The sequence below is a fragment of the Electrophorus electricus genome, chromosome 1 (genome assembly GCF_041902795.1).
Source record: "Electrophorus electricus isolate QZ-2024a chromosome 1, ASM4190279v1, whole genome shotgun sequence".
In the NCBI taxonomy this organism is placed as follows: domain Eukaryota; kingdom Metazoa; phylum Chordata; class Actinopteri; order Gymnotiformes; family Gymnotidae; genus Electrophorus; species Electrophorus electricus.
In genome coordinates this window covers 12163723-12183391 of record NC_137497.1, presented here as the reverse complement: position 1 = coordinate 12183391, position 19669 = coordinate 12163723, and the positions used below count along the sequence as shown (strand labels likewise).

Here is a 19669-nt window from a genome sequence, read left to right as displayed (position 1 = left end):
AGATGGGAAAAATGGTTATGCTTATGAATACTGTGGTGACTTTATTCACTTTTATTAAGAAATAATATTTTTTCCACTGTGCTTTTCCACAGGATACAAGATTTCATTACATTGCGATTAGCAAACTAACATTTTCAAAAGAAACATAAAATAAAAAATAATATCTCTGTACCTGTGATGATATATAAACATGTAAAAAATCAATTGCTTGTTAATGTGTGTGTGTGTGTGTGTGTGTGTGTGTGTGTGTATGTATGAGTGAGAGACAGACTTGGCTCCCCTGGTAGAAGGAACAGAATGAATATAGTTAGCAAACGAAAGAAAGGCTGCAGTAACTAAAATTAGTCTATCCCTTCCCAAAACAACACCCATTAAAATGTACATAGCACATATAATGTCGAAAGGGATTCAAGAGTAAAACCATGTTCTAATCCCAAAATGATTGGACGGAGTTGAACTCGACGCAACCAACCTCCAGTTCCGTTAATAAAAGCTTTGAGTGGCGTGCGGTCCAACGCACCTAGATAATTGCTCCGAAAGTGTTCGCACACACAAACGGCATAATACATGAAGGTAAGAGAAAGATGTAAAAGTAAAGAAACATGGAGTTGTTTTGGTGAAATTGATAAGACAAACATACATACGTTTATGAGAACCCGGTGCACTTACTAAGCTCCAAAATGCTACAGTTCTAAACCTAAAAGCAAGAAAGAAAGCATAAAATAAAACCCTAAAGAAATGAAGCCACGTTGTACGTGAAAAGAGGCAAAAATGAAAAGAAACATAGCTAAGAAGAAAAGCTTACAGCACCTGGTATTCCCAGGCGGTCTCCCATCCAAGTACTAACCAGGCCCGACCCTGCTTAGCTTCCGAGATCGGACGAGATCGGGCGTGTTCAGAGTGGTATGGCCGTAAGCGATGAAAGCGGCGAAAAATGCGCCTTTATGCAATACATCGACAGCGTGGCTACAGACACAATCACCCGATTAAGCTCTTGTCGAAGCGATAAAACAATGCCTTACACAATGCCTTCATGTTTTTGCTTTCTTTTTTTCATTGCTTTAACATGCTCTTCCTCTCTGCAATATGCTGGATGATCCGTTGCTTAAAATGATATGAAGTTTACTTTATGGGATCATTATACAGCGTATCGCTGTATTGGACAACACTTCTAGCTAGAGCAAGCTAAGCTGTGCTTAGTTCCTACAACTAACGTGAGCTAGCTACCTGTCCATCCATACGTTCAGTGAACAAATACGCGACAACTCAAGAGATCCAGCTGTGCACAACCGCACTGTTTCACAATACCAAGCCAGCTTGTGTACCCCGACAATTCTGTCTACTCGCTGTGATGCTGCGTTTTGTTCTGGCACTGTTAACATCACGAGGCAAGCGGCAGTACTGGGTCTGTGAACCTTTACTGTAAAAACATGGAAAAATGAAATTGCGTGCGTGTGTGTGCATGTGAGAGAGAGAGAGACTGGCAGACTCTCCTCCCCTCAAGGTCCGTTAGTAAAAAAAAAATTTCATCTGGAAATCTAAGTTGCTATATTGTGCTGTGTAATGTTAAGCGCAGCACAACAATGTCCTGTAGGTCACATAAATAACGTAAGTAGCCTAATGTCATAATAACAAATATGAACAGGAATGATCAACCACTACAAACAGCATGTTAAAATACTAAAAATAACGAGTTGATTACAAATCGAGTAAACATTTAGAAAGTGAAACTTAACCAGAAAACCCATATTCTATCATTTAACCAATGAAAGATAGAAAATCACAACAACAAAAAACAACATAATAACATGTCGAAAAGATCTGCGCTAACATTAACAAGCATCGCTGTCACCATAGCAACCACAGCAGCTGGGGTTTTTACACAGGATACAAGATTTCATGACATTGCGATTAGCAAACTAACATTTTCAAAAGAAACATTAAATAAACAATAATATCTCTGTACCTTTGATGACATATAAACATGTAAAAATTGCTTGTTAGTATGTGTGTGCGCGTGTGTGTGTGTGTGTGTGTGTGTGTGTACTACCCATGTAATAATAAATTGTGAGCACCAGTGAGAAGTCCCCAAAAAAAACACATGCACAATAAATGATGCTAAAGGACTCTTCAGCTGCAGTTTATTTCTGTACATATGATACACGCTGTTCTACAAGTTACACATGTAGAAGTCTCTGTACAAATCAACACATTAAAGTTGGAAATCTTTGGAAACTGGGAAAGGTTTTTCATGCTGTTTTCTGTGTGGTGGAGTGATACAGGCACAGATGCACACAGTATGAGTGTAATGTCTTGTGATAGTTACCCTCCACCACAGTGTGTTCATGGACTGTGGGTTTGAAATGCACATATGCTGTGTGTATATATATTTATATATGTATGTAAATTAAAACACAGGATTAACACAGAAAAGTTGGTATATTTTAACAAAGTAGGTAAAACAAAAGTATATTAAGAAAAAATGAACTTACCTGTGACTTTTTTGTGGAGAGTCTTCCATGTTGTCTTTGAAGGGGAGCTTTATGGGGAATTGTCCTGCTTAAAGACAGGAAGTGACATCACCCAATTTCCTGTTTTTCCTTGTATTAGTTTCCAAAGGAAATTTCAAGAGTGGAGTTTTGATGTTGACTTATTTTGGAGAATTTATGATTGCTGATTTTCTTTTATTGAACTTGTAACTTGTAAATGCTAAATTCTATTTTTTAAAACATTTTTGTTTGTTTTTGTAGTGATTGCCAGATGAATCCTTGAAGCTTTCCATCCAATTGGTTCAAAAAAAGGTTCATATCTGGAGGCTTCATGTGCACACAAACCCCCCTGCTGGCTAAACCTTTATTGTCATTTCAACTATTTGTGATGGATCTCTTGGCTGTTTTGCACCAGTGACAGCATGGGAATAGTCACTGCCAACAATAGAAATAAAAACACCTTAATATGATTTTGTGTGGTTCATTCATTCATCTAATCTGTTTTTGATGTGTAGGTAATGGTTTTGGAGGTCTACTAGTGTCAAAAAACAGGTTGATTTCAGTCAATGTTTAAATAAACCAAATAGGACATGAGATGTTTATGTTGAGATGTTTTTAAGACTGTTGCAGTGTTTTTCAAAGATGGGAAAAATGGTTATGCTTATGAATACTGTGGTGACTTTATTCACTTTTATTAAGAAATAATATTTTTTCCACTGTGCTTTTCCACAGGATACAAGATTTCATTACATTGCGATTAGCAAACTAACATTTTCAAAAGAAACATAAAATAAAAAATAATATCTCTGTACCTGTGATGATATATAAACATGTAAAAAATCAACTGCTTGTTAATGTGTGTGTGTGTGTGTGTGTGTGTGTGTGTGTGTGTGTGTGTGTGTGTGTGTGTGTGTGTGTGTGTGTATGTATGAGTGAGAGACAGACTTGGCTCCCCTGGTAGAAGGAACAGAATGAATATAGTTAGCAAACGAAAGAAAGGCTGCAGTAACTAAAATTAGTCTATCCCTTCCCAAAACAACACCCATTAAAATGTACATAGCACATATAATGTCGAAAGGGATTCAAGAGTAAAACCATGTTCTAATCCCAAAATGATTGGACGGAGTTGAACTCGACGCAACCAACCTCCAGTTCCGTTAATAAAAGCTTTGAGTGGCGTGCGGTCCAACGCACCTAGATAATTGCTCCGAAAGTGTTCGCACACACAAACGGCATAATACATGAAGGTAAGAGAAAGATGTAAAAGTAAAGAAACATGGAGTTGTTTTGGTGAAATTGATAAGACAAACATACATACGTTTATGAGAACCCGGTGCACTTACTAAGCTCCAAAATGCTACAGTTCTAAACCTAAAAGCAAGAAAGAAAGCATAAAATAAAACCCTAAAGAAATGAAGCCACGTTGTACGTGAAAAGAGGCAAAAATGAAAAGAAACATAGCTAAGAAGAAAAGCTTACAGCACCTGGTATTCCCAGGCGGTCTCCCATCCAAGTACTAACCAGGCCCGACCCTGCTTAGCTTCCGAGATCGGACGAGATCGGGCGTGTTCAGAGTGGTATGGCCGTAAGCGATGAAAGCGGCGAAAAATGCGCCTTTATGCAATACATCGACAGCGTGGCTACAGACACAATCACCCGATTAAGCTCTTGTCGAAGCGATAAAACAATGCCTTACACAATGCCTTCATGTTTTTGCTTTCTTTTTTTCATTGCTTTAACATGCTCTTCCTCTCTGCAATATGCTGGATGATCCGTTGCTTAAAATGATATGAAGTTTACTTTATGGGATCATTATACAGCGTATCGCTGTATTGGACACTTCTAGCTAGAGCAAGCTAAGCTGTGCTTAGTTCCTACAACTAACGTGAGCTAGCTACCTGTCCATCCATACGTTCAGTGAACAAATACGCGACAACTCAAGAGATCCAGCTGTGCACAACCGCACTGTTTCACAATACCAAGCCAGCTTGTGTACCCCGACAATTCTGTCTACTCGCTGTGATGCTGCGTTTTGTTCTGGCACTGTTAACATCACGAGGCAAGCGGCAGTACTGGGTCTGTGAACCTTTACTGTAAAAACATGGAAAAATGAAATTGCGTGCGTGTGTGTGCATGTGAGAGAGAGAGAGACTGGCAGACTCTCCTCCCCTCAAGGTCCGTTAGTAAAAAAAAAATTTCATCTGGAAATCTAAGTTGCTATATTGTGCTGTGTAATGTTAAGCGCAGCACAACAATGTCCTGTAGGTCACATAAATAACGTAAGTAGCCTAATGTCATAATAACAAATATGAACAGGAATGATCAACCACTACAAACAGCATGTTAAAATACTAAAAATAACGAGTTGATTACAAATCGAGTAAACATTTAGAAAGTGAAACTTAACCAGAAAACCCATATTCTATCATTTAACCAATGAAAGATAGAAAATCACAACAACAAAAAACAACATAATAACATGTCGAAAAGATCTGCGCTAACATTAACAAGCATCGCTGTCACCATAGCAACCACAGCAGCTGGGGTTTTTACACAGGATACAAGATTTCATGACATTGCGATTAGCAAACTAACATTTTCAAAAGAAACATTAAATAAACAATAATATCTCTGTACCTTTGATGACATATAAACATGTAAAAATTGCTTGTTAGTATGTGTGTGCGCGTGTGTGTGTGTGTGTACTACCCATGTAATAATAAATTGTGAGCACCAGTGAGAAGTCCCCAAAAAAAACACATGCACAATAAATGATGCTAAAGGACTCTTCAGCTGCAGTTTATTTCTGTACATATGATACACGCTGTTCTACAAGTTACACATGTAGAAGTCTCTGTACAAATCAACACATTAAAGTTGGAAATCTTTGGAAACTGGGAAAGGTTTTTCATGCTGTTTTCTGTGTGGTGGAGTGATACAGGCACAGATGCACACAGTATGAGTGTAATGTCTTGTGATAGTTACCCTCCACCACAGTGTGTTCATGGACTGTGGGTTTGAAATGCACATATGCTGTGTGTATATATATTTATATATGTATGTAAATTAAAACACAGGATTAACACAGAAAAGTTGGTATATTTTAACAAAGTAGGTAAAACAAAAGTATATTAAGAAAAAATGAACTTACCTGTGACTTTTTTGTGGAGAGTCTTCCATGTTGTCTTTGAAGGGGAGCTTTATGGGGAATTGTCCTGCTTAAAGACAGGAAGTGACATCACCCAATTTCCTGTTTTTCCTTGTATTAGTTTCCAAAGGAAATTTCAAGAGTGGAGTTTTGATGTTGACTTATTTTGGAGAATTTATGATTGCTGATTTTCTTTTATTGAACTTGTAACTTGTAAATGCTAAATTCTATTTTTTAAAACATTTTTGTTTGTTTTTGTAGTGATTGCCAGATGAATCCTTGAAGCTTTCCATCCAATTGGTTCAAAAAAAGGTTCATATCTGGAGGCTTCATGTGCACACAAACCCCCCTGCTGGCTAAACCTTTATTGTCATTTCAACTATTTGTGATGGATCTCTTGGCTGTTTTGCACCAGTGACAGCATGGGAATAGTCACTGCCAACAATAGAAATAAAAACACCTTAATATGATTTTGTGTGGTTCATTCATTCATCTAATCTGTTTTTGATGTGTAGGTAATGGTTTTGGAGGTCTACTAGTGTCAAAAAACAGGTTGATTTCAGTCAATGTTTAAATAAACCAAATAGGACATGAGATGTTTATGTTGAGATGTTTTTAAGACTGTTGCAGTGTTTTTCAAAGATGGGAAAAATGGTTATGCTTATGAATACTGTGGTGACTTTATTCACTTTTATTAAGAAATAATATTTTTTCCACTGTGCTTTTCCACAGGATACAAGATTTCATTACATTGCGATTAGCAAACTAACATTTTCAAAAGAAACATAAAATAAAAAATAATATCTCTGTACCTGTGATGATATATAAACATGTAAAAAATCAATTGCTTGTTAATGTGTGTGTGTGTGTGTGTGTGTGTGTGTGTGTGTATGTATGAGTGAGAGACAGACTTGGCTCCCCTGGTAGAAGGAACAGAATGAATATAGTTAGCAAACGAAAGAAAGGCTGCAGTAACTAAAATTAGTCTATCCCTTCCCAAAACAACACCCATTAAAATGTACATAGCACATATCATGTCGAAAGGGATTCAAGAGTAAAACCATGTTCTAATCCCAAAATGATTGGACGGAGTTGAACTCGACGCAACCAACCTCCAGTTCCGTTAATAAAAGCTTTGAGTGGCGTGCGGTCCAACGCACCTAGATAATTGCTCCGAAAGTGTTCGCACACACAAACGGCATAATACATGAAGGTAAGAGAAAGATGTAAAAGTAAAGAAACATGGAGTTGTTTTGGTGAAATTGATAAGACAAACATACATACGTTTATGAGAACCCGGTGCACTTACTAAGCTCCAAAATGCTACAGTTCTAAACCTAAAAGCAAGAAAGAAAGCATAAAATAAAACCCTAAAGAAATGAAGCCACGTTGTACGTGAAAAGAGGCAAAAATGAAAAGAAACATAGCTAAGAAGAAAAGCTTACAGCACCTGGTATTCCCAGGCGGTCTCCCATCCAAGTACTAACCAGGCCCGACCCTGCTTAGCTTCCGAGATCGGACGAGATCGGGCGTGTTCAGAGTGGTATGGCCGTAAGCGATGAAAGCGGCGAAAAATGCGCCTTTATGCAATACATCGACAGCGTGGCTACAGACACAATCACCCGATTAAGCTCTTGTCGAAGCGATAAAACAATGCCTTACACAATGCCTTCATGTTTTTGCTTTCTTTTTTTCATTGCTTTAACATGCTCTTCCTCTCTGCAATATGCTGGATGATCCGTTGCTTAAAATGATATGAAGTTTACTTTATGGGATCATTATACAGCGTATCGCTGTATTGGACACTTCTAGCTAGAGCAAGCTAAGCTGTGCTTAGTTCCTACAACTAACGTGAGCTAGCTACCTGTCCATCCATACGTTCAGTGAACAAATACGCGACAACTCAAGAGATCCAGCTGTGCACAACCGCACTGTTTCACAATACCAAGCCAGCTTGTGTACCCCGACAATTCTGTCTACTCGCTGTGATGCTGCGTTTTGTTCTGGCACTGTTAACATCACGAGGCAAGCGGCAGTACTGGGTCTGTGAACCTTTACTGTAAAAACATGGAAAAATGAAATTGCGTGCGTGTGTGTGCATGTGAGAGAGAGAGAGACTGGCAGACTCTCCTCCCCTCAAGGTCCGTTAGTAAAAAAAAAATTTCATCTGGAAATCTAAGTTGCTATATTGTGCTGTGTAATGTTAAGCGCAGCACAACAATGTCCTGTAGGTCACATAAATAACGTAAGTAGCCTAATGTCATAATAACAAATATGAACAGGAATGATCAACCACTACAAACAGCATGTTAAAATACTAAAAATAACGAGTTGATTACAAATCGAGTAAACATTTAGAAAGTGAAACTTAACCAGAAAACCCATATTCTATCATTTAACCAATGAAAGATAGAAAATCACAACAACAAAAAACAACATAATAACATGTCGAAAAGATCTGCGCTAACATTAACAAGCATCGCTGTCACCATAGCAACCACAGCAGCTGGGGTTTTTACACAGGATACAAGATTTCATGACATTGCGATTAGCAAACTAACATTTTCAAAAGAAACATTAAATAAACAATAATATCTCTGTACCTTTGATGACATATAAACATGTAAAAATTGCTTGTTAGTATGTGTGTGCGCGTGTGTGTGTGTGTGTGTGTGTGTGTGTGTGTGTGTACTACCCATGTAATAATAAATTGTGAGCACCAGTGAGAAGTCCCCAAAAAAAACACATGCACAATAAATGATGCTAAAGGACTCTTCAGCTGCAGTTTATTTCTGTACATATGATACACGCTGTTCTACAAGTTACACATGTAGAAGTCTCTGTACAAATCAACACATTAAAGTTGGAAATCTTTGGAAACTGGGAAAGGTTTTTCATGCTGTTTTCTGTGTGGTGGAGTGATACAGGCACAGATGCACACAGTATGAGTGTAATGTCTTGTGATAGTTACCCTCCACCACAGTGTGTTCATGGACTGTGGGTTTGAAATGCACATATGCTGTGTGTATATATATTTATATATGTATGTAAATTAAAACACAGGATTAACACAGAAAAGTTGGTATATTTTAACAAAGTAGGTAAAACAAAAGTATATTAAGAAAAAATGAACTTACCTGTGACTTTTTTGTGGAGAGTCTTCCATGTTGTCTTTGAAGGGGAGCTTTATGGGGAATTGTCCTGCTTAAAGACAGGAAGTGACATCACCCAATTTCCTGTTTTTCCTTGTATTAGTTTCCAAAGGAAATTTCAAGAGTGGAGTTTTGATGTTGACTTATTTTGGAGAATTTATGATTGCTGATTTTCTTTTATTGAACTTGTAACTTGTAAATGCTAAATTCTATTTTTTAAAACATTTTTGTTTGTTTTTGTAGTGATTGCCAGATGAATCCTTGAAGCTTTCCATCCAATTGGTTCAAAAAAAGGTTCATATCTGGAGGCTTCATGTGCACACAAACCCCCCTGCTGGCTAAACCTTTATTGTCATTTCAACTATTTGTGATGGATCTCTTGGCTGTTTTGCACCAGTGACAGCATGGGAATAGTCACTGCCAACAATAGAAATAAAAACACCTTAATATGATTTTGTGTGGTTCATTCATTCATCTAATCTGTTTTTGATGTGTAGGTAATGGTTTTGGAGGTCTACTAGTGTCAAAAAACAGGTTGATTTCAGTCAATGTTTAAATAAACCAAATAGGACATGAGATGTTTATGTTGAGATGTTTTTAAGACTGTTGCAGTGTTTTTCAAAGATGGGAAAAATGGTTATGCTTATGAATACTGTGGTGACTTTATTCACTTTTATTAAGAAATAATATTTTTTCCACTGTGCTTTTCCACAGGATACAAGATTTCATTACATTGCGATTAGCAAACTAACATTTTCAAAAGAAACATAAAATAAAAAATAATATCTCTGTACCTGTGATGATATATAAACATGTAAAAAATCAACTGCTTGTTAATGTGTGTGTGTGTGTGTGTGTGTGTGTGTGTGTGTGTGTGTGTGTGTGTGTGTGTGTGTGTGTGTGTGTATGTATGAGTGAGAGACAGACTTGGCTCCCCTGGTAGAAGGAACAGAATGAATATAGTTAGCAAACGAAAGAAAGGCTGCAGTAACTAAAATTAGTCTATCCCTTCCCAAAACAACACCCATTAAAATGTACATAGCACATATAATGTCGAAAGGGATTCAAGAGTAAAACCATGTTCTAATCCCAAAATGATTGGACGGAGTTGAACTCGACGCAACCAACCTCCAGTTCCGTTAATAAAAGCTTTGAGTGGCGTGCGGTCCAACGCACCTAGATAATTGCTCCGAAAGTGTTCGCACACACAAACGGCATAATACATGAAGGTAAGAGAAAGATGTAAAAGTAAAGAAACATGGAGTTGTTTTGGTGAAATTGATAAGACAAACATACATACGTTTATGAGAACCCGGTGCACTTACTAAGCTCCAAAATGCTACAGTTCTAAACCTAAAAGCAAGAAAGAAAGCATAAAATAAAACCCTAAAGAAATGAAGCCACGTTGTACGTGAAAAGAGGCAAAAATGAAAAGAAACATAGCTAAGAAGAAAAGCTTACAGCACCTGGTATTCCCAGGCGGTCTCCCATCCAAGTACTAACCAGGCCCGACCCTGCTTAGCTTCCGAGATCGGACGAGATCGGGCGTGTTCAGAGTGGTATGGCCGTAAGCGATGAAAGCGGCGAAAAATGCGCCTTTATGCAATACATCGACAGCGTGGCTACAGACACAATCACCCGATTAAGCTCTTGTCGAAGCGATAAAACAATGCCTTACACAATGCCTTCATGTTTTTGCTTTCTTTTTTTCATTGCTTTAACATGCTCTTCCTCTCTGCAATATGCTGGATGATCCGTTGCTTAAAATGATATGAAGTTTACTTTATGGGATCATTATACAGCGTATCGCTGTATTGGACACTTCTAGCTAGAGCAAGCTAAGCTGTGCTTAGTTCCTACAACTAACGTGAGCTAGCTACCTGTCCATCCATACGTTCAGTGAACAAATACGCGACAACTCAAGAGATCCAGCTGTGCACAACCGCACTGTTTCACAATACCAAGCCAGCTTGTGTACCCCGACAATTCTGTCTACTCGCTGTGATGCTGCGTTTTGTTCTGGCACTGTTAACATCACGAGGCAAGCGGCAGTACTGGGTCTGTGAACCTTTACTGTAAAAACATGGAAAAATGAAATTGCGTGCGTGTGTGTGCATGTGAGAGAGAGAGAGACTGGCAGACTCTCCTCCCCTCAAGGTCCGTTAGTAAAAAAAAAATTTCATCTGGAAATCTAAGTTGCTATATTGTGCTGTGTAATGTTAAGCGCAGCACAACAATGTCCTGTAGGTCACATAAATAACGTAAGTAGCCTAATGTCATAATAACAAATATGAACAGGAATGATCAACCACTACAAACAGCATGTTAAAATACTAAAAATAACGAGTTGATTACAAATCGAGTAAACATTTAGAAAGTGAAACTTAACCAGAAAACCCATATTCTATCATTTAACCAATGAAAGATAGAAAATCACAACAACAAAAAACAACATAATAACATGTCGAAAAGATCTGCGCTAACATTAACAAGCATCGCTGTCACCATAGCAACCACAGCAGCTGGGGTTTTTACACAGGATACAAGATTTCATGACATTGCGATTAGCAAACTAACATTTTCAAAAGAAACATTAAATAAACAATAATATCTCTGTACCTTTGATGACATATAAACATGTAAAAATTGCTTGTTAGTATGTGTGTGCGCGTGTGTGTGTGTGTGTGTGTGTGTGTGTGTGTGTGTACTACCCATGTAATAATAAATTGTGAGCACCAGTGAGAAGTCCCCAAAAAAAACACATGCACAATAAATGATGCTAAAGGACTCTTCAGCTGCAGTTTATTTCTGTACATATGATACACGCTGTTCTACAAGTTACACATGTAGAAGTCTCTGTACAAATCAACACATTAAAGTTGGAAATCTTTGGAAACTGGGAAAGGTTTTTCATGCTGTTTTCTGTGTGGTGGAGTGATACAGGCACAGATGCACACAGTATGAGTGTAATGTCTTGTGATAGTTACCCTCCACCACAGTGTGTTCATGGACTGTGGGTTTGAAATGCACATATGCTGTGTGTATATATATTTATATATGTATGTAAATTAAAACACAGGATTAACACAGAAAAGTTGGTATATTTTAACAAAGTAGGTAAAACAAAAGTATATTAAGAAAAAATGAACTTACCTGTGACTTTTTTGTGGAGAGTCTTCCATGTTGTCTTTGAAGGGGAGCTTTATGGGGAATTGTCCTGCTTAAAGACAGGAAGTGACATCACCCAATTTCCTGTTTTTCCTTGTATTAGTTTCCAAAGGAAATTTCAAGAGTGGAGTTTTGATGTTGACTTATTTTGGAGAATTTATGATTGCTGATTTTCTTTTATTGAACTTGTAACTTGTAAATGCTAAATTCTATTTTTTAAAACATTTTTGTTTGTTTTTGTAGTGATTGCCAGATGAATCCTTGAAGCTTTCCATCCAATTGGTTCAAAAAAAGGTTCATATCTGGAGGCTTCATGTGCACACAAACCCCCCTGCTGGCTAAACCTTTATTGTCATTTCAACTATTTGTGATGGATCTCTTGGCTGTTTTGCACCAGTGACAGCATGGGAATAGTCACTGCCAACAATAGAAATAAAAACACCTTAATATGATTTTGTGTGGTTCATTCATTCATCTAATCTGTTTTTGATGTGTAGGTAATGGTTTTGGAGGTCTACTAGTGTCAAAAAACAGGTTGATTTCAGTCAATGTTTAAATAAACCAAATAGGACATGAGATGTTTATGTTGAGATGTTTTTAAGACTGTTGCAGTGTTTTTCAAAGATGGGAAAAATGGTTATGCTTATGAATACTGTGGTGACTTTATTCACTTTTATTAAGAAATAATATTTTTTCCACTGTGCTTTTCCACAGGATACAAGATTTCATTACATTGCGATTAGCAAACTAACATTTTCAAAAGAAACATAAAATAAAAAATAATATCTCTGTACCTGTGATGATATATAAACATGTAAAAAATCAACTGCTTGTTAATGTGTGTGTGTGTGTGTGTGTGTGTGTGTGTGTGTGTGTGTGTGTGTGTGTGTGTGTGTGTGTGTGTGTGTGTGTGTGTGTATGTATGAGTGAGAGACAGACTTGGCTCCCCTGGTAGAAGGAACAGAATGAATATAGTTAGCAAACGAAAGAAAGGCTGCAGTAACTAAAATTAGTCTATCCCTTCCCAAAACAACACCCATTAAAATGTACATAGCACATATAATGTCGAAAGGGATTCAAGAGTAAAACCATGTTCTAATCCCAAAATGATTGGACGGAGTTGAACTCGACGCAACCAACCTCCAGTTCCGTTAATAAAAGCTTTGAGTGGCGTGCGGTCCAACGCACCTAGATAATTGCTCCGAAAGTGTTCGCACACACAAACGGCATAATACATGAAGGTAAGAGAAAGATGTAAAAGTAAAGAAACATGGAGTTGTTTTGGTGAAATTGATAAGACAAACATACATACGTTTATGAGAACCCGGTGCACTTACTAAGCTCCAAAATGCTACAGTTCTAAACCTAAAAGCAAGAAAGAAAGCATAAAATAAAACCCTAAAGAAATGAAGCCACGTTGTACGTGAAAAGAGGCAAAAATGAAAAGAAACATAGCTAAGAAGAAAAGCTTACAGCACCTGGTATTCCCAGGCGGTCTCCCATCCAAGTACTAACCAGGCCCGACCCTGCTTAGCTTCCGAGATCGGACGAGATCGGGCGTGTTCAGAGTGGTATGGCCGTAAGCGATGAAAGCGGCGAAAAATGCGCCTTTATGCAATACATCGACAGCGTGGCTACAGACACAATCACCCGATTAAGCTCTTGTCGAAGCGATAAAACAATGCCTTACACAATGCCTTCATGTTTTTGCTTTCTTTTTTTCATTGCTTTAACATGCTCTTCCTCTCTGCAATATGCTGGATGATCCGTTGCTTAAAATGATATGAAGTTTACTTTATGGGATCATTATACAGCGTATCGCTGTATTGGACACTTCTAGCTAGAGCAAGCTAAGCTGTGCTTAGTTCCTACAACTAACGTGAGCTAGCTACCTGTCCATCCATACGTTCAGTGAACAAATACGCGACAACTCAAGAGATCCAGCTGTGCACAACCGCACTGTTTCACAATACCAAGCCAGCTTGTGTACCCCGACAATTCTGTCTACTCGCTGTGATGCTGCGTTTTGTTCTGGCACTGTTAACATCACGAGGCAAGCGGCAGTACTGGGTCTGTGAACCTTTACTGTAAAAACATGGAAAAATGAAATTGCGTGCGTGTGTGTGCATGTGAGAGAGAGAGAGACTGGCAGACTCTCCTCCCCTCAAGGTCCGTTAGTAAAAAAAAAATTTCATCTGGAAATCTAAGTTGCTATATTGTGCTGTGTAATGTTAAGCGCAGCACAACAATGTCCTGTAGGTCACATAAATAACGTAAGTAGCCTAATGTCATAATAACAAATATGAACAGGAATGATCAACCACTACAAACAGCATGTTAAAATACTAAAAATAACGAGTTGATTACAAATCGAGTAAACATTTAGAAAGTGAAACTTAACCAGAAAACCCATATTCTATCATTTAACCAATGAAAGATAGAAAATCACAACAACAAAAAACAACATAATAACATGTCGAAAAGATCTGCGCTAACATTAACAAGCATCGCTGTCACCATAGCAACCACAGCAGCTGGGGTTTTTACACAGGATACAAGATTTCATGACATTGCGATTAGCAAACTAACATTTTCAAAAGAAACATTAAATAAACAATAATATCTCTGTACCTTTGATGACATATAAACATGTAAAAATTGCTTGTTAGTATGTGTGTGCGCGTGTGTGTGTGTGTGTGTGTGTGTGTGTGTGTGTGTACTACCCATGTAATAATAAATTGTGAGCACCAGTGAGAAGTCCCCAAAAAAAACACATGCACAATAAATGATGCTAAAGGACTCTTCAGCTGCAGTTTATTTCTGTACATATGATACACGCTGTTCTACAAGTTACACATGTAGAAGTCTCTGTACAAATCAACACATTAAAGTTGGAAATCTTTGGAAACTGGGAAAGGTTTTTCATGCTGTTTTCTGTGTGGTGGAGTGATACAGGCACAGATGCACACAGTATGAGTGTAATGTCTTGTGATAGTTACCCTCCACCACAGTGTGTTCATGGACTGTGGGTTTGAAATGCACATATGCTGTGTGTATATATATTTATATATGTATGTAAATTAAAACACAGGATTAACACAGAAAAGTTGGTATATTTTAACAAAGTAGGTAAAACAAAAGTATATTAAGAAAAAATGAACTTACCTGTGACTTTTTTGTGGAGAGTCTTCCATGTTGTCTTTGAAGGGGAGCTTTATGGGGAATTGTCCTGCTTAAAGACAGGAAGTGACATCACCCAATTTCCTGTTTTTCCTTGTATTAGTTTCCAAAGGAAATTTCAAGAGTGGAGTTTTGATGTTGACTTATTTTGGAGAATTTATGATTGCTGATTTTCTTTTATTGAACTTGTAACTTGTAAATGCTAAATTCTATTTTTTAAAACATTTTTGTTTGTTTTTGTAGTGATTGCCAGATGAATCCTTGAAGCTTTCCATCCAATTGGTTCAAAAAAAGGTTCATATCTGGAGGCTTCATGTGCACACAAACCCCCCTGCTGGCTAAACCTTTATTGTCATTTCAACTATTTGTGATGGATCTCTTGGCTGTTTTGCACCAGTGACAGCATGGGAATAGTCACTGCCAACAATAGAAATAAAAACACCTTAATATGATTTTGTGTGGTTCATTCATTCATCTAATCTGTTTTTGATGTGTAGGTAATGGTTTTGGAGGTCTACTAGTGTCAAAAAACAGGTTGATTTCAGTCAATGTTTAAATAAACCAAATAGGACATGAGATGTTTATGTTGAGATGTTTTTAAGACTGTTGCAGTGTTTTTCAAAGATGGGAAAAATGGTTATGCTTATGAATACTGTGGTGACTTTATTCACTTTTATTAAGAAATAATATTTTTTCCACTGTGCTTTTCCACAGGATACAAGATTTCATTACATTGCGATTAGCAAACTAACATTTTCAAAAGAAACATAAAATAAAAAATAATATCTCTGTACCTGTGATGATATATAAACATGTAAAAAATCAACTGCTTGTTAATGTGTGTGTGTGTGTGTGTGTGTGTGTGTGTGTGTGTGTGTGTATGTATGAGTGAGAGACAGACTTGGCTCCCCTGGTAGAAGGAACAGAATGAATATAGTTAGCAAACGAAAGAAAGGCTGCAGTAACTAAAATTAGTCTATCCCTTCCCAAAACAACACCCATTAAAATGTACATAGCACATATAATGTCGAAAGGGATTCAAGAGTAAAACCATGTTCTAATCCCAAAATGATTGGACGGAGTTGAACTCGACGCAACCAACCTCCAGTTCCGTTAATAAAAGCTTTGAGTGGCGTGCGGTCCAACGCACCTAGATAATTGCTCCGAAAGTGTTCGCACACACAAACGGCATAATACATGAAGGTAAGAGAAAGATGTAAAAGTAAAGAAACATGGAGTTGTTTTGGTGAAATTGATAAGACAAACATACATACGTTTATGAGAACCCGGTGCACTTACTAAGCTCCAAAATGCTACAGTTCTAAACCTAAAAGCAAGAAAGAAAGCATAAAATAAAACCCTAAAGAAATGAAGCCACGTTGTACGTGAAAAGAGGCAAAAATGAAAAGAAACATAGCTAAGAAGAAAAGCTTACAGCACCTGGTATTCCCAGGCGGTCTCCCATCCAAGTACTAACCAGGCCCGACCCTGCTTAGCTTCCGAGATCGGACGAGATCGGGCGTGTTCAGAGTGGTATGGCCGTAAGCGATGAAAGCGGCGAAAAATGCGCCTTTATGCAATACATCGACAGCGTGGCTACAGACACAATCACCCGATTAAGCTCTTGTCGAAGCGATAAAACAATGCCTTACACAATGCCTTCATGTTTTTGCTTTCTTTTTTTCATTGCTTTAACATGCTCTTCCTCTCTGCAATATGCTGGATGATCCGTTGCTTAAAATGATATGAAGTTTACTTTATGGGATCATTATACAGCGTATCGCTGTATTGGACACTTCTAGCTAGAGCAAGCTAAGCTGTGCTTAGTTCCTACAACTAACGTGAGCTAGCTACCTGTCCATCCATACGTTCAGTGAACAAATACGCGACAACTCAAGAGATCCAGCTGTGCACAACCGCACTGTTTCACAATACCAAGCCAGCTTGTGTACCCCGACAATTCTGTCTACTCGCTGTGATGCTGCGTTTTGTTCTGGCACTGTTAACATCACGAGGCAAGCGGCAGTACTGGGTCTGTGAACCTTTACTGTAAAAACATGGAAAAATGAAATTGCGTGCGTGTGTGTGCATGTGAGAGAGAGAGACTGGCAGACTCTCCTCCCCTCAAGGTCCGTTAGTAAAAAAAAAATTTCATCTGGAAATCTAAGTTGCTATATTGTGCTGTGTAATGTTAAGCGCAGCACAACAATGTCCTGTAGGTCACATAAATAACGTAAGTAGCCTAATGTCATAATAACAAATATGAACAGGAATGATCAACCACTACAAACAGCATGTTAAAATACTAAAAATAACGAGTTGATTACAAATCGAGTAAACATTTAGAAAGTGAAACTTAACCAGAAAACCCATATTCTATCATTTAACCAATGAAAGATAGAAAATCACAACAACAAAAAACAACATAATAACATGTCGAAAAGATCTGCGCTAACATTAACAAGCATCGCTGTCACCATAGCAACCACAGCAGCTGGGGTTTTTACACAGGATACAAGATTTCATGACATTGCGATTAGCAAACTAACATTTTCAAAAGAAACATTAAATAAACAATAATATCTCTGTACCTTTGATGACATATAAACATGTAAAAATTGCTTGTTAGTATGTGTGTGCGCGTGTGTGTGTGTGTGTGTGTGTGTGTGTGTGTGTGTGTGTACTACCCATGTAATAATAAATTGTGAGCACCAGTGAGAAGTCCCCAAAAAAAACACATGCACAATAAATGATGCTAAAGGACTCTTCAGCTGCAGTTTATTTCTGTACATATGATACACGCTGTTCTACAAGTTACACATGTAGAAGTCTCTGTACAAATCAACACATTAAAGTTGGAAATCTTTGGAAACTGGGAAAGGTTTTTCATGCTGTTTTCTGTGTGGTGGAGTGATACAGGCACAGATGCACACAGTATGAGTGTAATGTCTTGTGATAGTTACCCTCCACCACAGTGTGTTCATGGACTGTGGGTTTGAAATGCACATATGCTGTGTGTATATATATGTATGTAAATTAAAACACAGGATTAACACAGAAAAGTTGGTATATTTTAACAAAGTAGGTAAAACAAAAGTATATTAAGAAAAAATGAACTTACCTGTGACTTTTTTGTGGAGAGTCTTCCATGTTGTCTTTGAAGGGGAGCTTTATGGGGAATTGTCCTGCTTAAAGACAGGAAGTGACATCACCCAATTTCCTGTTTTTCCTTGTATTAGTTTCCAAAGGAAATTTCAAGAGTGGAGTTTTGATGTTGACTTATTTTGGAGAATTTATGATTGCTGATTTTCTTTTATTGAACTTGTAACTTGTAAATGCTAAATTCTATTTTTTAAAACATTTTTGTTTGTTTTTGTAGTGATTGCCAGATGAATCCTTGAAGCTTTCCATCCAATTGGTTCAAAAAAAGGTTCATATCTGGAGGCTTCATGTGCACACAAACCCCCCTGCTGGCTAAACCTTTATTGTCATTTCAACTATTTGTGATGGATCTCTTGGCTGTTTTGCACCAGTGACAGCATGGGAATAGTCACTGCCAACAATAGAAATAAAAACACCTTAATATGATTTTGTGTGGTTCATTCATTCATCTAATCTGTTTTTGATGTGTAGGTAATGGTTTTGGAGGTCTACTAGTGTCAAAAAACAGGTTGATTTCAGTCAATGTTTAAATAAACCAAATAGGACATGAGATGTTTATGTTGAGATGTTTTTAAGACTGTTGCAGTGTTTTTCAAAGATGGGAAAAATGGTTATGCTTATGAATACTGTGGTGACTTTATTCACTTTTATTAAGAAATAATATTTTTTCCACTGTGCTTTTCCACAGGATACAAGATTTCATTACATTGCGATTAGCAAACTAACATTTTCAAAAGAAACATAAAATAAAAAATAATATCTCTGTACCTGTGATGATATATAAACATGTAAAAAATCAACTGCTTGTTAATGTGTGGTGTGTGTGTGTGTGTGTGTGTGTGTGTGTGTGTGTGTGTGTGTGTGTGTGTGTGTGTGTGTGTGTGTGTGTATGTATGAGTGAGAGACAGACTTGGCTCCCCTGGTAGAAGGAACAGAATGAATATAGTTAGCAAACGAAAGAAAGGCTGCAGTAACTAAAATTAGTCTATCCCTTCCCAAAACAACACCCATTAAAATGTACATAGCACATATAATGTCGAAAGGGATTCAAGAGTAAAACCATGTTCTAATCCCAAAATGATTGGACGGAGTTGAACTCGACGCAACCAACCTCCAGTTCCGTTAATAAAAGCTTTGAGTGGCGTGCGGTCCAACGCACCTAGATAATTGCTCCGAAAGTGTTCGCACACACAAACGGCATAATACATGAAGGTAAGAGAAAGATGTAAAAGTAAAGAAACATGGAGTTGTTTTGGTGAAATTGATAAGACAAACATACATACGTTTATGAGAACCCGGTGCACTTACTAAGCTCCAAAATGCTACAGTTCTAAACCTAAAAGCAAGAAAGAAAGCATAAAATAAAACCC

At 37.6% G+C, this 19669-nt stretch overlaps 6 non-coding genes across 6 annotated transcripts; all 6 read right to left on the bottom strand.

Moving 5' to 3' along the window:
- Window positions 1–798: 798 nt before the first annotated feature.
- Window positions 799–917, bottom strand: LOC145659825 (5S ribosomal RNA). The gene has a single exon (XR_014125962.1). It is a non-coding gene; the product is annotated as a 5S ribosomal RNA (ribosomal RNA).
- A 3044-nt stretch (window positions 918–3961) lies between these two features.
- Window positions 3962–4080, bottom strand: LOC145659824 (5S ribosomal RNA). Its single transcript, XR_014125960.1, has one exon. It is a non-coding gene; the product is annotated as a 5S ribosomal RNA (ribosomal RNA).
- Window positions 4081–7075: 2995 nt separating this feature from the next.
- LOC145659823 (5S ribosomal RNA) lies at window positions 7076–7194 on the bottom strand. The gene has a single exon (XR_014125958.1). It is a non-coding gene; the product is annotated as a 5S ribosomal RNA (ribosomal RNA).
- A 3049-nt stretch (window positions 7195–10243) lies between these two features.
- On the bottom strand, window positions 10244–10362 carry LOC145659820 (5S ribosomal RNA). Its single transcript, XR_014125957.1, has one exon. It is a non-coding gene; the product is annotated as a 5S ribosomal RNA (ribosomal RNA).
- Window positions 10363–13423: 3061 nt separating this feature from the next.
- On the bottom strand, window positions 13424–13542 carry LOC145659819 (5S ribosomal RNA). Its single transcript, XR_014125955.1, has one exon. It is a non-coding gene; the product is annotated as a 5S ribosomal RNA (ribosomal RNA).
- Window positions 13543–16565: 3023 nt separating this feature from the next.
- On the bottom strand, window positions 16566–16684 carry LOC145659818 (5S ribosomal RNA). Its single transcript, XR_014125953.1, has one exon. It is a non-coding gene; the product is annotated as a 5S ribosomal RNA (ribosomal RNA).
- Window positions 16685–19669: the final 2985 nt, after the last annotated feature.